This window comes from Dermochelys coriacea, chromosome 1 (assembly GCF_009764565.3).
Source record: "Dermochelys coriacea isolate rDerCor1 chromosome 1, rDerCor1.pri.v4, whole genome shotgun sequence".
NCBI classification, from domain to species: domain Eukaryota; kingdom Metazoa; phylum Chordata; order Testudines; family Dermochelyidae; genus Dermochelys; species Dermochelys coriacea.
In genome coordinates this window covers 319,402,531-319,426,660 of record NC_050068.2, presented here as the reverse complement: position 1 = coordinate 319,426,660, position 24,130 = coordinate 319,402,531, and positions in this window count along the sequence as shown.

The window sequence follows — 24,130 nt, the reverse complement described above, 5'->3', positions numbered from 1 at the left end:
AGGATACTGCTCAACATTCTATCAAGAGGTTTTAAAAGCATAGTACTAGCACTGCAGTGCGAGATACTATCATTTTATTATATTTCTACCTAAATAGTATTGCATTTGTTGTAATGTGGTATTTTCTACATTAAAGATATGACGTAATATTTATATCATGAGCATGAACTAGATAATGATCTAAGCTATTTATTTCAGAAAAAGGGCTGCCTACACTAAAGAAATGTTTCTTTCATATTTTCAATTCATGGTCATGGCTCCTTTCAGTCAATATATCTAAATCACATACAAAATGTTTGTTACAATCAGGTTGATATTTAATCATATGAAAATCAGAGAAAAAAGAGATAGGTATGAAGGAAGAACAAAGTTTGCAGGATTTGTTTAGCAGAAATTGACAGTAGGCAATAGTTTTTTTGTGAAACAAAGTTCACAGCCCAATATCTGGCTTGTCCCATGAAACTTCATATACTCCCTGATTCAACAAAGTAATTCCATCTAAACTAATAAGTAATCCCATCTCTATTCACACCAGAGCACTGGGCATGGGTTTAATTTTAAGATGCAGGTTGGTGTCATCAGGAGGGAAACCACATTTTACAGCATGTGCTTAGGTGTTTTGCTGAATCAACTGGGGCTGTAAACTCCCCTTAGGGGGAGGTAAACTCCCTGAAGTTCAGTGCAAGCTGTACTACAAGAGGATGAGAAAATGCTTCTAAGAAGGAGAGGAAAGTAATGTTTAAGGTATTAGTTCTCACCTCCCACTTCATGCCTCCAAAAGACAAGAAAATTGCTAACGGTCCTTAGGTCACGTGGGAAGGAGAGGGCTGAGGGAGTGCATTAGCTAGTGCAGTAGTTCTCAATCTTTCCCAACTACTGTACCCCTTGTAATAGTCTGATTTGTCTTGTGTACCCCCAAGTTTCACCTCACTTAAAAACTACTTGCTTACAAAATCAGACATAAAAATACAAAAGCGTCACAGCACTACTGAAAAATTGCTTACATTCTTATTTTTAACTGTAAAATTATAAAATAAACCAATCAAATATAAATATTGTACTTACATTTCAGTGTATAGTATATAGAGCAGTATAAACAAGTCACTGTCGGTATGAAATTTTAGTTTGTACTGACTTCTGAAGTGCTTTTGATGTAGCCTGTTGTAAAACTAGGCAAATATCTAGATGAGTTGAGGTACCCCTGGAAGACCTCTAAGTACTCCCAGGGTTACATGCACCCCTGGCTGAGAACCACTGAGCTAGTGCACTATGCCTACTTGCATCCGCCTAGGTGAACCAAGCTTTTCTGTGCCTATGCTCATAATCAAAATCACAATATAACCTCAAACACTTCCTGAGTTGGAGTTAGTAGGGGGTTCCCTATGTAACTTTCACAAAGCCCTAATTCCACATGCATCTGGCAGCATGACAGATTATTAAGTAAATAAATAAATGCTTTTTATTTATGAGCGAAAAAGAAAGCTGACTTTAGATGTCCACATTTGAAAATGTTAATGTAAGTGACATGCCCAGGGCTACACAGTAATTGAGTGGACAAGTCACATTACAATTTGGGTATTTCTGTCTTTCAGTTCTGAGTAAACTGGGAGTAACTACAATGAAGTCAATAGATCTATTCTGGATTTACACCATTGTAACTGAGAAAAGAGTTGGGTCCTCTGCAACCAGTATAATAAAGTAGTGATGGTCATGTTAATTAAATTTACTGTCCCTATTTTCAAGTTTTCAAAAACGGGAGAAAGAAATTATTGAAGACGTTGGAGAAGAATTAAAAGATCATCAAGACCATCATCATGCTAATGCAGGCACAGTCTTAGAAGTTAGGATGTATGTGGGCACCAGTCATCTCCTTTGTTAAACTCCTTTCCAGGCTGTGCATTAGAGTTAGGGAAATGAGTGTGGTGTGGATGAGAGGTGGGGGAGAGGAGTAAAAAAAGCTCCATGAAAAGTATTGATGAATCTGTTGCCTTTTTTATAATATTTTAAATATTTTGACATTTCATTTCTGCACTGTTGTGTGTCCTCTTGTACAGTCTGAGCTGTAGACTCTAAAAAGGAAGCATTCTATGGAGTCTCAATAAAAAAATGCATGACACCACTCTGAATTATATGAAGTCTGGTATGCATAGGCTGGAAAAGCATACTCATTCCATCAGTCCAGAAATGCTGCCCCAGCCAGCCACTAGCAGCTGTTCTCACCCCTCCTCCCCCAACACCTTTTTTTTTTTTTTTTTGCATTCTGGTAGTTTTGAAAAAAAAGAATGACAGCTGCATTCCCTCATTTTCTTTTATCTGAGCTGTGAATGTTGCTGAAAGGTTACTAACACAAGGCTTTGTTTAAGGTGAATAAATTATCAGCAATCACTAAAAATTGTTCCTGGCCTAACAACGGTTAGACTGTAATATGATGTGTCATCTTAACATTATTTTGTAGCCCTATTTTACAGGTGTGATCAATGACGAACAATAGAGACAACAATACCAAACTCACTTTTGATCTTATACCATGACCGCATAGAACCCACTGCCTTTAACAGTTATTTGCTTAAATTTTTATGGACTGGCCTGTCATACAAATGGTCCTACTAGACAACATATTGGACAACAGCTGCAAAGGGAGATGAGTGGCCCCTATCCAAACTGTGGTTCTGTATCTGCAACAAAATGTTTTGGGTTTTTTTGCTAATTAACAGGATGACATTTTTGAGTGTTTATTTTCATCCTATCACCCCCTCTCTCTTTTTTTATTTTTTTTTAAGGATTCCCCTCCCATACTTTCACTGACTTAATACTGCTCTGACATTCTCCAGGAATTCCAAAATTGTACAGGTACTTGTGTATTATTTCACTATTTGCTGTGAATGACAGCAGAAAGTACTACTCAACCTTGAAAATGAAATATCTAAAAATAATATGAAGGTCTGCAAATATCCAGCATGCAATTTTAATTTAAAACATTGTTGGCTTATGAGAGGTATATTTAATTTTAAATCAAACACTTCACAAACCAGTGCCTGTATTGTGGCATACACTATGATTTATTATACATCATCAATATGAAACATTTTATAACATTGAGTTGTGGAACATTTTAAAATACTTTGTTTTACAAAAACTAAAACGTAGCCAAATGCTGGTTTCAGAGTAGCAGCCAGGTTAGTCTGTATCCGCAAAAAGGACAGGAGTACTTGTGACACCTAGAGACTAACAAATTTATTAGAGCATAAGCTTTCGTGGGCTACTGCCCACTTCATTGGATGAATAGAATGGAACATATAGTAAGAATATATATATATATACATACAGATAAGTTGAAAGTTGCCATACAAACTGTGAGAGGCTAATTAGTTAAGATGAGCTATATCAGTAGGAGAAAAAAAATTTTGTAGTGATAATCAAGATGGCCCATTTAGACAGTTGACAAGAAGGTGTGAGGATACTTAACTTAGGGAAATAGATTTAATATGTGTAATGACCCAGCCAGTCCCAGTCTCTATTCAAACCAAAGTTAATGTATCTAGTTTGCATATTAATTCAAGATCATCAGTTTCTCATTGGAGTCTGTTTTTGAAGCTTTTTTGTTGCAAAATTGAGACCCTTAAATCTTTTACTGAGTGGCCAGAGAAGTTGAAGTGTTCTCCTACCAGTTTTTGAATGTTATGATTTCTGATGTCAGATTTGTATCCATTTATTCTTTTGTGTAGAGACTGTCCAGTTTGGCCAATGTGCATGGCAGAGGGGCATTGCTGGCACATGATGGCATATATCACATCGGTAGAGGTGCAGGTGAACGAGCCCCTGATGGCGTGTCTAATGTGATTAGCTCCTATGATGGTGTCACTTGAAAAAATATGTGGACAGAGTTGGCATTGGGCTTTGTTGCAAGGATAGGTTCCTGGTTAGTGTTTTTGTTGTGTGGTGTATGGTTGCTGGAGAGTATTTGCTTCAGGTCGGGGGCTGTCTGTAAGTGAGGACTGGTCTGTCTCCCAAGATCTGTGAAAGTGAGAGATCATTTTTTAGGATAGGTTGTAAATCTTTGATGATGCGCTGGAGAGGTTTTAGTTGGGGGCTGAAGGTGACAGTTAGTGGCATTCTGTTATTTTCTTTGTTGGGCTTGTCCTGTAGTAGGTGACTTCGGGGAACTCTTCTGGCTCCATCAATCTGTTTTTTCACTTCAGTAGGTAAGTATTGTAGTTTTAAGAATGCTTGATAGAGATCTTGTAGGTGTTTGTCTCTGTCTGAGGAATTGGAGCAAATGCGGTTGTATCTTAGAGCTTGGCTGTAGACACTGGATTGTGTGGTGTGTCCTGGATGGAAGCTGTAGGCATGTAGGTAATTATAGCAGTCAGCAGGTTTCTGGTATAGGGTGGTGTTTATGTGACCATTGCTTATTAGCACAGTAGTGTCCAGGAAATGGACCGTAAGTGTGGATTGGTCTAGGCTGAGGTTGATGGTGAGATGGAAATTGTTGAAATCATGGTGGAATTCCTCAAGGGCTTCTTTTCCATGGGTCCAGATGATGACGACGTCATCATTGAAGCACAAGTAGAGTAGGAGTTTTAGGGGATGAGAGCTAAGGAAGCGTTGTTCTAAGTCAGCCATAAAACTGTTAGCCTACTGTGGGGCCATGCAGATACCCAGAGCAGTGCCGCTGACTTGAAGGTACATATTGTCCCCACATGTGAAATAGTTGTGGGTGAGGACAAAGTCACAAAGGTCAGCCACCAGGTTTGCCATGACATTAATCGGGGATACTGTTCCTGATAGCTTGCAGTCCATCTTTGTGTGGAATGTTGGTGTAGAGGGCTTCCATAGTGGCCAGGAGGATGTTTTCTGGAAGATCACCGATGGATTGTAGTTTCCCCAGGAAGTCAGTTGTGTCTCAAAAACAGCTGGGAATGCTGATAGCGTAGGGCCTGAGGAGAGAGTCCACATAGCCAGACAATCCTGCTGTCAGGGTGACAATGCCTGATCAATGAGGCGTCCAGGATTCCCAGGTTTATGGATCTTGGGAAGCAGATAGAATACCCCTGGTCGGGATTCTCAGCATGTGTCTGCACAGATCTGTTCCTGTGCTTTTCCAGGGAGTTTCTTGAGCAGATGGTGTAGGGTTTTTTTGGTAATCCTCAGTGGGATCAGAGGATAATGACCTGTAGAATGTGGATTTAGAGTGCTGCCTAGCAGCCTCTTGTTCATATTCCAACTTATTCATGATTACGACAGCACCTCCTTTGTCAGCCTTTTTGATTATGATGTCAGTGTTGTTCCTGAGGCTGTTGATGGTGTTGTGTTCAGCAGGGCTGAGGTAATGGGGCAAGTGATGCTGCTTTTCCACAATTTCAGCCCGTGCATGTCGACAGAAGCAATCTATGTAGAAGTCCAATCTGTTGTTTCGACCTTCAGGAAGAGTCCATGCGGAATCTTTCTTTTTGTAGTGTTGGTAGGAAGGACTCTGTCGGTTAGTATGTTGTTCAAAGGTGTATTGGAAATATTCTTGGAGTCGGAGACATCAAAAGTAGGATTCTAGGTCATCACAGAACTATATCATGTTCATGGGCATGGAGGGACAAAAGGAGAGGCTCTGAGATAGGACAGGCTCTTCTGTCAGTCTAAGAGTATAGCTGGAAAGATTAACAATATTGTTGGGTGGGTTAAGGGAACTACTGTTGTGGCTCCTTGTGGCATGTAACATTCATACGTGTGGCTATATTCATATGTCTGGTAAAACTGCTGGGCTTGATCCTGCACTCAGATACTTATGCTTAGATCCTTGTGCCCAGATGTTACCCCAGTGAAGTCAATGGAGCTGTAAAATACATGGAGTCTCTTTATGCTAGTGCTGAGATTTCAGGAATCTTAAATTAACGTATAGTATAAACCTAGAAACCATATTCACTTCTTGGAAGCATATAAGCCGGAACACAACAAAAAATTGCCATTGTAGCTGTTGGGCCATATAAACTCTGCAGATTTCCTGGACTCATCTGTCACAGGTGCTATTTCCTAGTCTCAGCACTGGGCATTCGTCCCTAGGACTATAGTCAGTGCTGTTGCAATATGTGCAATGTATATTAAAAAGGTAATCATATTCTAGTGCCAGTCAGCCCAAGAGGAATTTTAAAGGGAATGCAATTCCATAGGTTTTCCACGGCTGTCAGCTTCACTTCACAGGACAGAACTGGTGCAGACACCTAAGAGAGTAGGAAGGTAGGCATTCTTTACATGAGACTTTCTTTCATTCATTCCCTGCAGCTCTCCACCAAGGAGCATTATGTTGTTGTTGATTTTGCTTTTATGCAGAGCCAGTCACTGGATCTACAGCCCTGACAGTTTCTATGACTCACAGCTCCAGTGGATGTATTCTGCTGCTAATATAGCTCATCAGTTTGGATAACATGTTTTTTTCATATTTTTACAAACACGGAGAAGGACTGAAAGCTATAAATATAATAATGAGAAATGAGTTATAGCTTCAAATTCCATACTGGCAGAATTGCAACAGCACAACATACACAAATAAAGTTATTACTGGAGTGCTACTTACCCATAAGCTAACTGTAAACAAATTGGCTTAAAAATATCTGATGCAGCCAGTTATGAGTGAGTGAATGAATAAATGAATGATTGAAAATTCAATCTAATCCAATTCAAGTACTTATATAGAACCCTTCAGAAAAGGTCCCAGGGGGCTGTGCAGAAAATATAAAACTACCAAAAAGATAAAGCTTTAAAAAAACCTTCCTTCAATCGAGACTTAACATCCTCAGACAACATCAGACTGCTAAATATTTTCTTCTCTGGAGTATTTAATATCCAGTGCCATATCCAAGGAGGTCTGGGTATCAAAGTTTTGAGGTTCTTTAAAAGAATAAAGGAAGGGACAAAGTCTCACTGCGGGAATAGAGGTAACAAAAGATCCACAGATTGTCAGGGTTTTACATATGACAAATACAATTTTATAATTGATATAGAACTTTACAGGACCTAATGTCATCTCTCTAGCAAGGGGGAGATATTGCACAATGATCTGGTTTAGTTCCCAGGTGAAGACAAGTGGCAGAATTCTGTTCCACATAACTAGTGCATTTTTTTAGTGGATGGGCTAGTGAAAAAAGAAAGATAACAATTTAAATGTGCATGTGTTAGGGTGGAGGAGTAAGCATTTTAAAAAATTAATGCTTCTAAATCTTGGATAAAGACTTTTGACTTCGAAACTACTGCTGTATATTCCTTGCATAAAAAAGAAAACAAAGACTGTTTCACAATGTTATTGATATGGATTGCAGGAGATAGTCAAAAATCAACAGACTTTTTTTTCTCCCTCTCTCCAGGGTTGTTCATTCGTTAAAATCTTTAATAGTTTAGAGAGTTGGAGATATATTTGTCAAAGCACAAAGCTAGAACAGCATGCAATTACATCTCTGTAGGCTTTCTATATTGTACAGAGACCCAATCACTGACTGCAGGCAAGGGGTGTTTGGCATGGCTTGGGGTTCAGAAAAGCAGAAGTGCCCTTTGGACATCTACTCATGTGAAGCTGGGTCATCCAGCCACTGGATTAGTCTTCAAGTGACTCTAACTTAAATTGGTCGACAGTGGCCCCAAGGAGCTCATATGATAGTTGGGGATTGCTAGGGCCCAAGGGCACCTTAATTTCACCTCTTGTAATGATGGCCAGAAAGAGGGGGTGATCAGAACCACGGTTCTACACCCACCTGAGGATCCCTTGCATTAGGTTAATACTCATGTGACTGGTTACATGAGATTTAGTGTTCCTTTACACCAGTGCAGCAAAGATTTGCAACCAGAAAGGAGATAACAGGGCCCTTCTAGGAGAAGCAGATTTTCTGGATATATCCAACTTGTATGTTGTTAATATGACAGAAGTAATAACAATAATAATCTGACTTTCTCTCTCTCTCTCTCTCTAATGAGATGGTATTAGATAATCTTTGATCAAAACTAATTGGTAGTTGCTAGTGATGGTGCATTGATAACTTCTGATGTAAATTTGTAATACAAAAAATAGATACTGCATACAATGGTCAGTATCTCATGCTCAGATACTGCCTTAGCTATTGACCAATCAACATGCATGGTTGTCTAATGTTATGTTATATACCAGATACATATGATAGATAAATTGTTTTTTCCTATCCCACTGGTAATGTCTACATTTAGAACAAAAGGAGAACATCATTTGATTAATATTGATCTAAAGATAAAAATGAGTACTCTGATATGAAATAAACCATCTAAAATAATTCCAGAAGGATGTTGTAATACTGCAGTGTGATAATCAAAAGGTATAAAAGCATCTAATAGAGCCAAAAACAGAAGAAAAGTGAGTCCCCTGAGAGTCAGGCAACGCATGCAGATCATTATTATTATTATTTTAAAGAAAGAGCAATCTGGGTCATAAAGGAAGAGAGCTTGTGGAATTCATTAGCAATAAGGTTCAGATGGTTTTGAAGATGAATGGTCATTGCTTTTTCAAATGATTTTATGTATAGTAGCAGATAGGTGAAGATTAGTATTTATACTCTTTAGTAAAATCAGATTTCAACCTGATTGCATTTTTCAGGAATGAAAGAAGACTAATTATGGGAGCTACAAATGGAGCAAGGTTGCTGTTATAATTAAAGATGGCCAAGAAACAAGACTTGATAATGGTCAGAATAGTTTCATTTAGAATTTCAAAATAAAGCTTTTGGAACTGAGAAATCACAGTTACTGTGAATTAATGGGTGCATGAATAGGGGTCATTTCTGAAGAATCAGACAAGCTCAAGGATAGGCGTATCTCAGTAGCTTCATTTCTCCACAAAGTATGAGAAGCTTTCTTTCATCAGTCCTCGTTAGATGATGTGGATGGAGACAGAAGTCTGACTGAGGGATACAAAGAGCATATTCTCTTTTGAATAAAAATTGTTCCAGTAGAATGAAGGGTTTATATAAGTTTGAGTTAAACTGGAAGAAAATTTTTTAAATAAATCCAAACTTATTTGAAATAAGGACATCTTAAACCATTTTTTTCAAGTTGTAGTACTTGATTCCTTGCCTCATTAAAAAAATGGATCCAGAAACTACTTCGGTAGGACCTAGTGGGTTAATGTGTCTGCTTCTCCCTATGGATCTACCATAAATGACCAACATTGGGCATCCAGAATTGCTTTATGTTTGCTCATTTGGTGAACTTTTCTCACAATCCCTCACTGACGCCTTTTGATCTTTGATCTACAATGCAAGCTGAAATCTACTAGGAAAGAAAGGTACCCATGTTGATAAAGTTATTGTTATTCCTAATGAAAAAAGCAGTGGTGTATGTCAGTTTCTTGGAACTCCTCTTGGATCATTCAGTCACAATTTAAACTAACCTATTCAAAATAATAAAACTCTGTTCTATATAAGAAAGGAAAAGTTAGTCTAGAGGTCTCCATTGTTATTTTAATTCCCTCCCAGTTGTTTTCATGCTCCCAAGCTTCTAGATATACCAGTTAGAAAAATGATAAAAATAACTTCAAGCAGTAAGAAATCATTCATCCATATTCCAATAAGAAGGTAGATATTAATAATAGAATTTTTAATGAAAGCAAACCCTCCACAGGATTTGAACCCATACCTCTTTCATAACACAATCAACTACCCGACTCACAAGGCTACACTGAGCCATTAGTGTAACACTCTGAGGTGGTATATTAGTCAACAGAGGATACTGATTCAGTCCCATGAATGTATTAAAAAAATATTGAGATGAACAAAGTAATTAAAATTTTACATGATTATGGAATATAGACAAAGTGCATCCCCTAGGTCATACCAAGGTCTATATGCACACGTATCCAATAAAGTTAAAACAAAACATAGTGTAGATCTGCTTTCTCTATGACAAGATCAGTTTCAAAAGGGAAAGAGAAGAAGGGAGAACTTTACCATTCTTTGGCTTCAGTTCTCTTTAACATGCTTGTTAAAATATTTTTTTAAATGTGACATTAACTTAGAAGAACCTCCCAAAATAGTAATGACATTCCAAGTGGTAAGGAACATTCCAAGGAATTTTCATTGCAGTAGCCTATAATCAAGACTACAAAGACTTCATTGAAACATAGGAAACAGTCCTTTTGTCAACAAAGGATAGTCTAGATCGGGGTCCTCAATGCGTGCCCGCGAGCACCATGGTGCCCTCCGGGGCATTTTTGTGCACCGGCAGGACACCCCACTGCCAAAATGCTGCCGAGAAGCATTGCCATTTCTCAGCGGCATTTTGGCAGCGACGCTTCTTCCTGCTGCCGCTTTTCGGCGGCGGGGTGTTCGACGCCCGCCACAGTCTTCTGAGAATAGCAATATGCTATTCCCACAAGAAAGGTTGGGGACCAATGGTCTAGATGACATAATAGGTCTGTTCCATTTGTAATTTAGAATATAAGAACATAAGAATGGTCAGACCAAAGGTCCATCTAGCCCAATATCCTGTCTTCTGGCAGTGGCCAATGCAGGTGCCTCAGAGAGAATGAACAGAACAGGTAATCATCAAGTGATCCATTCCCTGTTACTTGTTCCCAGCTTCTGTCAAGCAGAAGCTAGGGACACCATCCCTGCCCATCCTGGCTAATAGACATTGATGGACCTATACTCCATGAATTTATCTAGTTATTTTTGAACCCTGTTAAAGTCTATATGTATATAGTCTACAACTTCTATGATACATTTGTCAGAAATTTTGATCCTTAATGTCAGAACTCAGACATTTAGGACTTTAGCCTACCCAGAAAAGCATATCTGCTGCAGAGGCAGTGAAGGTAATCAAGACAAATGGTCCTCCACCCCCTGCCCTGTCTCAGCTTGTGGGAGGAGGAGAGGATATTTTGTCCTCAAGAGAAAAACAGCTACTGCGGACCCAAGAGAAAGATGATCAGGAAGAAAGCTTGGTTGCTCTGGACCTTTCCACTACCCAGAATTCAGATGGGGATTGTGCTGGGACAGGAACTGGAGATAGGATGTGGAGCGATTGAGGGGTCTGTGATGGGAAATGGGGAAGGGAGAATTTATTGTCTCAGTCATCCTATCCCACAACCATTTATGTGAAGCCATTCTGCTACGATTGCTGCCGTGCCTTTTAATGTCTGTGTGGTGACATGGGTCTGACTGATTGCCAGATTGTGGGATGAGGAAGGTATTTTTACCTTAGGGATTGATGGATGTTTCACCTTCCCAACAGCATCCTTGAATACCGATTTTAGGGTAATATGGAGTATGCCAAGAAATTTAAAAGCTGTATATTAATAAGTGGAGTTTGTAATTTTACTGCAGTGTATGGCTGGTGTCCAGCATGGGTGAGGTACTCAAAGGGTCCAACCCCAGAAGCACTGTGAGAGGAGAGAAGCCACTTTGGGAATCTGCAAAGCATGCCACTGAAAGGGTAGGACTTGCTCTTGGTGAGCTTGTGAGTCTCGGGCCTGCACGCAGGGTTCTCCCTGAGAACGGGCCTCTGGTTACATGGAAGCAAGGTCCCTAAGCTTGGTCCTTTCCTTGTTCAAGATGACTCCCAGTTTATAGGATTTTGTTGGTAATACTAAGTTAGTCTTTCAGCTCCCTAGATAAATCAGTTACCATTTGGCAAGTATTGCTCTTGTTGCTAGGTTAGGGTTGCCTGCCTGTTGTGACTGTATCTGGGGGTATGAGAATAAGAATTAAGAATTTTAGTATATTATTGTAATCTGTCCTTGATCCTTGCATTCCTTTATGGTGAGGGGAAATCTTGGGAAGAGAAGCAGCCTGATTCCGGCATAAAGAGAATGCCTGCCTGCTGTGATTGCCAGCCCCTCTGCAGTTGCTGAAGAGTCTGGATTCAGCTCTAAACCTGAGGATCATTTACGGAGTTGTGAGTAACTATGTTTTAGTTAGATAGTCAGGGAAATTCTTTTCCTGAAATGTGATCACAAGCCGTGGGGTAATAGTTTGGGTATTTCATTACCTTCTGTCTATTAAACCTGGGGAGGAACTTATCATCTGATCCCATGTGTAAGTCTTGCGGGCTGTACTGAACCAAGTCAGCCAGGTTACTTTGGTTGCAACAGAAGATATTGTTATCACACATTGTCAAGGGCCACTACAAAGTATGTGTATCAAAGGGAAACTAAATTTTACTCTTGTTATGTCAGGTCACGTAACTGGGACTTTGATATAATTCATGGATATTATCAGCGTGGGAAAGGCACTGGTGACCCTCAGAGTATTGGGTTACCCTGCTGTCATATTTAGTCAGGAACATTTATGACAAAAGTCATATTTACTTCCAGTGATGAGCTGCCAAAATCTTAACAACGGATTCCCTCCTCACCCCATGTGGAGGTCGTTGCCCATCCCCTCGGACTCCTGCCCCATCCAACATCCCCCCCGTGTTCCTTGATGCCCCCCCAGGACCTGTGCCCCATCCACCTACTCCCGTGATTGCTCCCAGAACCGGCAGGAGGGTCTCGTAGGCCACCGTAGTGGGTGCCCACCCCACCCCTAAGAGCCAGAGGCACCTGCTGGGGGGTGAGGTGGGGAGTCCCAGAGGTTGCTTACCTGGGGCAGCTCCCAGGAAGCATCTGGCAGGTCCGTCTGGCTCCTAGGGTCGGGGGAGCATAGCTATCGGGGGAGCAGGGGGAGCGGCCGCTCCCCCACTGATCACATCAAAAGTGGTGCCTTAGGAGCCAACTCCCTGGGTGCTCTGGGGCTGGAGCACCCACGGGGAAAATTTGGTGGGTGCAGAACACCCACCGGCAGCTCCCAGCCCCGCGCCCGGCCCCAGTTCACCTCACCTCCGCTCCATCTCCTCCCCTGAACGCACCGCCCTGCTCTGCTTCTCCGCGCGCCCTCCCCCCCGCCACGGCTTCCTGCGAATCAGCTATTCGGCGGGAAGCCAGGGAGGGCTGAGAAGCAGGCGGCGCCTTCATGCTCAGGCCGAGGGAGGCGGAGGTGAGCTGGGGCGGCGAGCGGTTCCCCTGTGCCCCCCCGAGTTACCTGCTGCGGCGGGGGCGGCCCTCCCCGTGTCCATCCCCCGCCCAGCTCACCTCCACCTCCCTGGGCCTGAGTGGGAAGCCATGGCCTGCTTCTCAGCCCCCCAGCTTCCCACGCAAACAGCTCATTCGCAGGAAGCCTGGCGGGCGGAGAAGCAGAGCAGGGCGGCGTGTTCAGGGGAGGAGGTGGAGGTGGAGCGGAGGTGAGCTGGGGCCGGGGGTGGGGCGGGGAGCTGCCGATGGGTGCTCTGCACCCACCAAATTTTCCCCTTGCATGCTGCAGCCCTGGAACACCTGTGGAGTCACCGCCTAAGGTGCCACTTTTGGCCGGTTACATTTAGAAGCCCTTTTAGAACCGGTTGTCCCTTGCGGAACAACCAATTCTAAAAGGGCTTCTAAATTTAACAATTGGTTCTAGCAAATCGGTGTGAACCAGCTCCAGCTCACCACTGTTTACTTCTTCTTCTTACATAATTATTCTCTTGAAAATATTTTTTGCGTTTGTGTTATTCCTCGGGAGTCTCCAACTAACTGGAGAGTAACTTGGGCTTACCCTGTGGTTAGAAATTTCCTTCCAAGCTGCCACAGTGATCCTCCTAGGAAGGAGTCAGGGGATCATGGAGGCACTGCCAAGTAAATTACTTTGGAGCAGAATAAGGAAATTACACCCTGGTGAGTTGGAAGCAAGATCCAGATGAACCCAGGCCTGTCCACACTAACCCTTAAGGACACTGGCATTAAATGAGGTAACTGGGAGATGAGCTGCTGCAGCTTTGGGACAGGTGAGAGGATGTTTTGGTGGATAGCTGACTCCCTTCTTATCAGACAATTAGATTGTTTTTAGGGTGGAGCAATGGGAGAGGGCCCTTTTTGTCAGGAGGAGATGCAGCTTTCCAGCTAGCCAGGGAGAGAAGGCACCTCTAGCAACCCAACTAGGGAAGGAAAGGCTTAAATTACTCCTAGTAAGGTATTCTCACCTGGAAGACAGGGGCTATTTCAGCATCCAGGATTTGACTAGGCTGTGCCTACTGTGAAGAGAGCCACAGGCAAACAAGCACACTGGAGTTCACCATACATTTTAAACTTTAAAAGGGAAAATCCCAGAGATTTGGAAGGAGCAATAATATAATAATAATATAAATAATATAAAGTAGTTTCAAATACTTGCTTAGGAAAATAATAAACTGTAAATTACTATCATAGTGAAAGGAGTTTTTCAACAGCACGCTATGTCACCCCATGAGGGAATTAGCTACTCCTTTCCCTGGATGTTAAGTCCAGCTTCATTCCAGTTGTCCTGCCTTTGCGTCTTTCCAGTTTGTGATGCTCTTTTTTTTCGATGCTGCAAAGACTGCACCTTTTCCCCACAGGTCCACTCACAAATGACAGCTCCTCATGCAGAGAGCCACATCTGTTCTTTAGCCTCTCAAACTGTATTCCCTCTGTCAGTGTCCCAGATCAACCTCTCTAGTCATATCCTCTATTCCCCTCAATTCAGGGTTCCTTGCACACTGCCCTTCAAGGTCTAGCTTCCTCTTCCTCAGCAAATCCACTTTTTACCCCATTGCAGTCTATTTTTGCCTCTTCCTTTTCTAACTGCCTTTCAGTTGCCACCTTTGGGCAGATTCCAAGCCCCCTCTCCAGCACAAACTCCCCTTTGTTCCTCAGAACTTCACAACAATTGATTAGGTAGGGTTTAACTGTGATCAGTCAGTTATTATTAAAATTGCTATTTGTAGTACGGCCTGATGTTATTTACTGCTTTTTAGTGTGCCTCCTGTACTGGAATTATTGCACATTCTCACTCACCAAAACCTTCTATATCATCTCAGGAAGGCTGGGATCCTTGTTTATTTTGTGACCCCTGCATATTAGGGTCACACTTCCTAGTGCGACCTAATGGCTGGAGCAGCCATCACATTTGCCTTCAAGGGCAGTTGTCACAACTATCAACAGTGCCACATTTCTGTATACAACTGCTCTCATGGCTCAAGCCCATTAAAGATATAGTGAGATTAGTTTACAATATATTTTTCACTTTATTGATATTTTTTCCCTTCACCATTCTGTCTGCTGTTTTCCAAGTTTATGATAAACTGCTCTTTCATTGCAAATTATACACACATTTTATAATTAAACTAGAGACAAACAAACTTCACCCTAAAACAGAATAAAGTATGGTTCAATCTGACAGTTTTCAAACTATAAAATAAATTTTGGGACAGTCAAAATACATTTTTATATTTCTAGGCAGTCCTATAATAAACCGGGATACATAAACTAACAAAGTCCATACTTCATGCTGCAGAAAGTAGGGTCAGGAAAAGTTTACAACTATGCACCTACCTTCCAGCACAGATTAGTATCAGCTTGAATCTCATCACCTGCAGGACAAGAGGTACATTTTTGTATAAACATTTCCCTTAAGAAACTGAGAGGTACTCCAATTCTCACAGGATCAGGCAGTTTGTGAAGATTTGTTGTTTCTAAATATACTCAAACTTTCATGCAACTTATGGGCACCCGCACATTTACATTGCAGTGATACCATCCCTATATTGATGGTTTTGTTGCCTCTATAAGAAAAAGTACCAGATCTGCTATCCCTGGAGATTATTTTTTTTCCCCACCAGAAATGATGATTTACTGTTGCTGCAAGGTTTTTATTTTTTTTTAAATGATGTTTAGGAAAGGGGGAAGGGGCAGAAATGTGGTTTCCTCCAGTTTTGTTTTTCTTGTGATGTATTTATCAATCTGTATACATGTGTGGTGTTAAGGTGTCTAAATTAGAGACTTTGTTTTCTTGATTAATAAAATGCTAATTATGCACCTATGTATTAATTGATTTGCTCAAAAGTAGCCTTTTCCAGTACCATGGTCCGAGTTTCAAACTTATAATGAAATCTAGAACTCAGTTGTCAGTATATTTTTGTTCTTTTCTGAGCTCATGGTAATCAGAGCTTTAAGAACCTCTTCCTTTATCTAGAAATAACATAATTGTATATAGACAAATTAAAGCAAAAACATTAATTGAATATAATAATGGTGGATAATATTGTATAGCCTGAAGAAACTTCCTAAAGTGAATAAGTGAAGCATTTATTTTGTCAATTTTTTGTTTGTGGGTATTGCCTTGGATTGGTTGGATATTCAACTATTTTAGAAGTCTTTTTTTTAAATGAAGCATAAATCATTCTACTTTCCTGCAGCTGACAATCCAAAGAGCAAATAAGGTGGAATTTATTGCTGCTCACATTTCACTCAAAGACTTAAGATCAGTAGCATACTATATCGGGGTCAAGAAGCAGGTCTCTTCCTTCCTTCCTTGCTACTACCTTGTTGTTGCTGTTTTATTTCCCAGCTTCTGGAGAATCAGGTTTGCTCCTGCCAATTAGACTTGTTAATATTCTAGGATGGAACTTCTGCTGTCTCCTTAAACCTAATCACCCAAACCTGAGGTGATTCATCCAGCCACAGTACCAGCAGCTGCTGCAGTTTTCTGGCTGCCTCAGGGAGGGTTGTAAACTCTGGTTGCCACAGAGTGAGGTTCATGCACCCTGTCCCATTTTGATATATATATATATATATATATATATATACACACACACACACACAGATCTTCTTAAACTTTATTGGACCTGTTCCAATGACTAAAGTGACACAAGTCTAACCCATGCACAGGAAGAACAGCTTTCAAATCACAGCTCGTGGCCTGGCATACAATTAATTTTATTGAAAAGGGATCTATAAATGCCAGTGTTCATGGAAATACTATAAAGAAATCCTTAGGGACAAAAAATATTGGGGCTTTTTATAAAGATATGGTTCTGTACTTCTAAATAATTGTTTGACTGGGGGCTTGCTTACAGTTCCCTTGAGAATGGGTAACCATGCACTTAATAGAAGTTTATTCCCACATGGAAGATTTACTGCTGGTTCCATCATTTCAGAGGTGTATTCAAGTTTTAAAGTTTAAAGAACTCTCAGAAAAGATTTGTTAAGAAAAAAAACCCCTACCAAGCCTGCATCCCCAAGGGTCATGCATGCCAAATCCACCAGGGACAGTTTGCAGCTCATCTTCTATTCTGTGTGGTATGGAATATTAACTGCTCTTGCAGCCTGTGAGATCAGTAGTGACCTCTTCATAGGAATCAGGATGTGTCCTCCTTTATCATGGTCCTGGATGGGGATTATTGACGGTTTAGTCCCCATTCTGTTTAACAGAAAATCTCCTTCCACTGCTTCATTCTTTTAGTTAAAGAAACAGTATCCATTTCTGGATACATTTCCTATTCTGTCCCATTTCCCCTGTATCTGAATCCCTCCCCTCCAACTGCTATGCCATAGACATTTTTGAGAGGTGTGTTGCATTTTGAGAGATGTGGCTGGATCATGTCCCATAATGGTTCTTGAGCCTTGAACCATGGATTTTAATTGAATGGCTTCACAGAAGGGCCCAGCTTTGCTTGAAGTGGTCCTGCTAGCTCCTTATAAATACTTTCATTTAATAGAATTGAAAATGTACTGAAAATATAGTTACAACAATTTATTGCAAAATACACTGAACCAATTCAACCAACCAAAAAGAATAAATTAAGTGCACTTTAATCTTCAAGTAACTAGGATGAACGTGCTAATGAAATAGTTTGTGTAAAATAAACTCAATGAAATGTGATGGGCTCCTAAATAGGCTTAATTGTTTTAGTCCAGAAATAGACCCTGTGTGATGCTGACTATAGGGATGGTTGAACAACAGCCAAGCTTCCTTCACCTAATTAATTGGGTTCTATCTAGGCTAGATTCTAATATTCTGAGTAAGGAGGAGGTCAGTGAAATAGCTCACTTGGATGTTAAAGATAAATTCAAGTTTTCTTCCCTGAGCTAAGTCCTCACTAATGGGGCTATGCATAGCTGGTTGAAATGATCATAATTTCAGAAACCTACTACTTCTTTTATTGAATTATGCAGCACCATCTGTACTACTACCTAGTCCTCTCCCTACCCCATTTTTCTATTTATTCATTTTTTGGGTCTTGTCATAAATTGACTGGGGCAGGGCATATATGTTGATGTACTAGTTTTTACAGTACCTAGAACAATGGGGCCCAACTTGGGACCCTCTATGTGCTATTGCCCCATAAATAGTAACAGTGAATAATAATGAATCCATGTGAAATTCTCGTAGCTTCTTGTTTTGCTATTGTCTCAAAAGTTAGACCAAGTTCATCAAAAAATTTCTTAGGACTGTGAAAGATTACAAAAGCTAATTTGGATGCAGTTTTGGTAGAATCTGTGCTATTTTACAATGTAGACGTGACATCATGCAAATTTGTGGGTTTGCTGAAAAATACGTTTGAGTTGGTTTCACAACTGCAGTAATTAAAATCTGAAAATCAAAGCAAAACTCAGGATTGGAAGTGAAGAAAATATTTGCAGGGACCCCTGCAATGAGAAACTGATGAATGCTGCATAGCTACACTGTATGTATCTATCTAATTCCCCTCTGTAGCTGGAATTTTTAAAAGGGCTCAGCACATACAATGTGTGTGGATACACTCCAAAAGAAAAGTAAATCAGCATGTTTTCTGTAGGAGGGGTGAAGTGACAGGATCTAGAGCTGTTCTCAACTGTCAGCAGCAATGAGGGATGATTCTGGGGATGGCAAGGGCAGTCCAGAGGCAGTTTGTGATCTGTGGACATGCTAGCATACAGAAGCACTGCTGGCTAAACCCAAGCTTCTGCAGAAGCTACTGCAGTCCATGAGCTGTAGAAACTGGCTCCAACTGGCTTTCTCTGCAGAGAAGCACCCTTTTTCTAGACCACAGGACCTGCATTGCTATTGGGCAAGACAGCTGGAAGGATTAAAACAGTGTTTCTCAAACTTTTGTACTAGTGATCCCTTTCACATAGCAAGCCTCTGAGTGTGACCCCCCTTATAAATTAAAAACTTTTTTATATATCTAACACCGTTATATATGCTGGAGGCAAAGCAGGGTTTGGGGTGGAGGCTGACAGCTCATGACTGCCCATGTAATGACCTCGTGACCCAATGAGGGGTCCCGACCCCCAGTTTGACAACCCCTGGAGTAAAGCAGGGTGGCAGCAGCAGAAGAAGGGTGAAGCCCCTGGAGGCTACTCAATAACACCTCCTTTTGAACCTCAGCAATGTCACACCATTCTGACAAAACAACCCTCTCTCCAACAACATGCTCCCTGGAGTATTAGTAACTCTCATGCCAGTCTCTACTAGTCCCTGAATACATTTACCTCCACATTACAATGCCCCATCAAATTATCCGCCTGAGTCTCATCATTTCCCTTCTCTGTACAAGTCATTCCACATTTCAGGAGTCCCTGCTTGACTCTTCTGCCCTCCATCCTCCCTTGCTGTCACTTTTCTCACCTCCCTTTCATTCCCTTATTCCTCCATAAAAGATAGAGAAAATAATTAAATCAAAAAGACTTGTTCAGTACCACTAACCTTATTCATGATTTCATAGCTGATCTCCCTTTCTGTTATCTCTTCCTTCTGCTTTCCCTTCTCTTTCCATGTGCCTGTTCAGACTGTAAGCTCCTTGGAGCAGGGATGTGTCTATTTTGTCTAGCTCTACAGTGCCTAGCACACTTAAGAACACCAAAAGTATAAATTAAAAGTAGAATGATCTCCAGATAACCCAAGCAGCTCAAACCTGGTGTACTAGGGGATGGGGATAAAATGGCGCCCAGCTGGGGCCACTCTCCCCCAGAATATCCCCCACAACCAAGAATTATGCACAGGAGACCTCCAATCTCTGGGGATCTAGGATCTAGTGGTGCCTCCCTTACCCGACCATGTCGTGTTTTGGAAAACATGGAAATAGGAACAATCAGAGACTACAGCTTGTAGGAATAGCTGCAGAAGCAAGAAAAGCAGGGACCTTCGGACATTCAGAAAACTTTTTGTAGTTCTGACTGGATGTTCTTTGCCCTGTGCTGATTGGCAGTTTGCTCCAACACTCCTCTTCCCTCAGAGTCTTTTCATCTCCGCTTAAATCCATGAGTCCCTCTTACTGTCTTCGCCCTGTCCTGTGCCTTTCACTTCCCTTCCCTTCAATGTCCTCTCTCCCTTCACTTTTGTTTCTATTTATCTGATTCCCTCCTAAATAACCACCCCACCACTGAAAATAAAATTACAGATCTAACGTTACATTTGTTGCCATGACATTTTTCACTCTGGTTGTGTGTTCTACATTGTCCCCTCACTCTCTGTCTTGTCTAGCTATGCTGTAAGCTCTCCAGGATAGGGTCTGTCTGCTATTCTGTTGTGTATAATGTGCCTCACAATATGGCCTCATACTTGGTTGGTCCTTAGGCACTACAGTAATAAACGTGATTACTAATAAGAGTAGATCGAAATTCCTGAAAAATCTTGATATCCATATGTATCTTCTATTTAGAAACAATGGAGTTCTTTTCAGCTTCCATTGAAGTTGATGGCAGAATTCCTATTGACTTTAACAGGAGCAGGATTAAGCCAAATATTTTGGAGTCACATCAGAGGTTTTGTTTTTAAATATCTATATAATAAAATTCCAGCACTGCCGCTCTCTGTGTCGCTCTGAATCCTATAATCTCTGTTGAGTCAGTAGGAAGCTATGGAAGCAGCTGAGAGTTCTTTTTCTTCTTGTTCTGAATATCGCAGGTTGAATCATCACTGGGTTTCATGGTCTGTTACCATATAATTCTTAAATTCTTGGCCATTTTGTCTTTACAGATTACACAGATGCAGTGTATAGCTACAATAAGACATGCCATGCTTATACGCCATGGCAAGACTCTTAGACCATTTTGATATCAGAGGTAACTCAACCAAATACCACCTTAATTCTACAGTTAATCTGTATGAAACAATTTATTGGTTGTTTTGAGGGAAACTGCAGAGATGGGGGATTATTTGGCCCTACTGCCACCTGCACAAATCAAACTCCCCTGTACCACCTCCCCAGACACAAATCAATGCAAACACCCATACAACACAATCAGAACACCCTCCTCATTCACCACACACAGAAATCCACACGGTACTCTGAGAATACAACAGCACACACAAACATCACTCTAATGCCTAGAATGTCTGTTGAGTCAGTGTGAAGCAATGGAAACAGCTACAAGCATGGCTCAGAGCTTTTTCTTGGAATATCACCCTGTTCAAACATCACTAGGATTCACCATGCTACGATAAAGTTTTTAAGTTCTCAGAGATTTTTGGCTTTTTTACACAAATTACACCTGTGCTAGTACCATTGCTAAAGCTGTGTCCGCTCTATCATTTACATCAGGGATCAGAAACCTTTGGTATGCAGCCCACCTGGGTAAGCCCTCTGGCGGGCCAGGCCGGTTTGTTTACCTGCTGCGTCCACAGGTTCAGCCAATCGCAGCTCCAACTGGCCGCGGTTCGCCGTTCCAGGCCAATGGGGGCTGCGGGAAGCAGTGCGGGCCAAGGGATGTGCTAGCCACCACTTCCCACAGCTCCCATTGGCCTGGAGTGATGAACCATGGCCAATGGGAGCTGCGATCAGCCGAACCTGCGGACACAGCAGGTAAACAAAGCGTCCCGGCCCGATGGGGGCTTGCCCTGGCAGGCCGCATGCCAAAGGTTGCAGATCCCTGGTTTACATATACACCTTTCTCAGCACTAAAGACTTCCAAATTATTTTATTTTTAACTTTTACCATGGAGTAAATTTGGTATCTAAAGGGAAAATTTTGCAGAGAATTTATTTACTTATTTATTCATTTATTTATTATGATTTTAATTGCCTGAACCTCATTGGGATTGAACCTTTGTTCATCGTTACAATCTTTTCATATGTTAAGTAAACGGCAGGAGAAATAGTGCTAATTTGTAACACTCAGCAAATGAAAAAAAAAAAGAGCAGAAATTTTCCAATAAAAACACTATGGAATTTAAGTTAAAAATAATAAGGGCCAGATCTGGCATAAATCAGACTGGTTCCATTGAAGTCTATAGAACTATGGCAATTTATGCCAACTGAGAATCCTGACACAAAACTATGCTGAAATAGAATGCACAGTCAGCAACATTATGAAATTTAATAGGAATAAGGTAGAGCATCCATTTTTAATGATAAACATATTTTAATACTATTAAGTCAGCAGGAGTCACTTCCACATATTTTCACAAGAAAGTTATGATGTATTCTTATGCCTTGCTTTATCAAGAATTATAATACAACATTTATCAACAAATGCCCATGGAAATACCACAGAAAGTGTTCTTTCTAATTGGGCCAAAAAATCATAAAAGGCTACCTTTCTGTCAGATGAAAGGTTGTACTTTTATTTTGCTCTTTCCTTTTATATTGCATGTTATGCAAACTCCCTATAACCTTTTTTTAAAAAACTGAAGCACAGACAAATGTGAGAGGTGGTACTTCATTTATCATATGGAGAAGGCTCATTGTTTGCTTTTTCCTTACTTATAGGTGCTGTTCCAGAATCTTTGAAGTGAGAGATAACAAAATGGAAAAAAAAAGTGATTTCACATAAGTGAAGATAAGATGAGCAATTGCCGATCTAGAATATTTTCAGCTGACAGGATGGGTCACCGAGGACTTTGATTTAAGTACTTCTAGTACAAAAAAATTTAGAATGAAATTCTAACATCAAATAATCAACAGCACAGAAGTTATTATTATACTATGCATACACAGAATGAACAAAGCCAGATTCTACCACTCTATTTCACGGCTTATTTGATTTTAGGTCAGTCATTTTAGGAATAATTAAAATAGGGTAAAATGAAAGGCCTTTTCTTAAACATTTCAACCAAAAAAGAAAACATTTTTCAAACACTGCATGGATGATAAGCTCACCAAATATGATCAGCTGCAGTACTGAGGTAGAATGCTTATGCCTGGGCCAAGTCTTGTAAAACACTTATTCATGTGATTAACTTTACTTGCATCCTTATTTTCAAGGACAGACCCTATGCCTTCTATATATCTTTGAGATTTTAAGGCAAGCAAGAAGGGACAATTATAGTCACATAGTCTGATCTTTTGTATTATATAGGCCATAGAATTCTACCCAGTGATTTCAACTTCTAACCCAACAACTTGTGGTTGAACTACACCATATATTTTAAAGCAATAACCGTTCTTGATTTACAGACTTCAACTAATGGAGAATTTGTGACATTTCTTGGTAATCTATTCCAATAGGTAATTACCCATTCTGTGACAAAACTGTGTCTTATTTCCAGTTTGAACTTTGCTGACTTCAACTTTGTTCTATATAATTTGGATTCAAAACCAGAAATTATTATGCATACATGATAGCTGAAAAGAAATAAAACAATTTGATTATCATGACCAGACCAAGATTTATATCAAGGTACTTATATGGCCCCGTCACAGTAGTATCTGAGCACATTCCAGGATCTATCCAGCACAATCTATACTAGTTATGGCCTAGATTGCATCAGTCCTTTCTAAGAAATACATGAGAATAAAAGAATGTAAAGACTCATCTTATTGCCTTGCTTGGTTCCCTTGAGCAAAGGGGAAACAGAGGAGGACTTATGACATCACTGACTGGGAGAAAGCTTTGATGAACCTTTTCGGTGTTTCAATCAACATTTGTTATTCAACCTGCTTTTTTCTCACTTCACAAAGCTATTTCGGTATCAATTCATCTTTTTAAAGGAGGTCTTTCAGAACTGATCTGTTGTGGGATGTCTCAGACTACACAAGGCACATTCATTCATCCTCTATAATGCTGCCCCTTCATACAGGTGACCTAGGGAGATGTTGTAGAACATTTCCCCCAAATCACCAAGAGGAACTTAACACTGAATATGTCTTCATTAATATTGAAATCAGTAACAAACAGGAACAAGCTGATAAGACTATCAGAAGTTTATAGAAATATTGATAAAGTGGATATGATTATTTTTCTAGACCTGGAAATTCTCTTCTGATTTGTTCGATACATTTCATTGTTATGATGTACAATTTTGAGAGGATTTATGCTTCCAAATATATAATAGGATCAAATCTTTTCTTAGCATATATATAGTCCAGTGAATAATTACTTTAATTAAAATGAA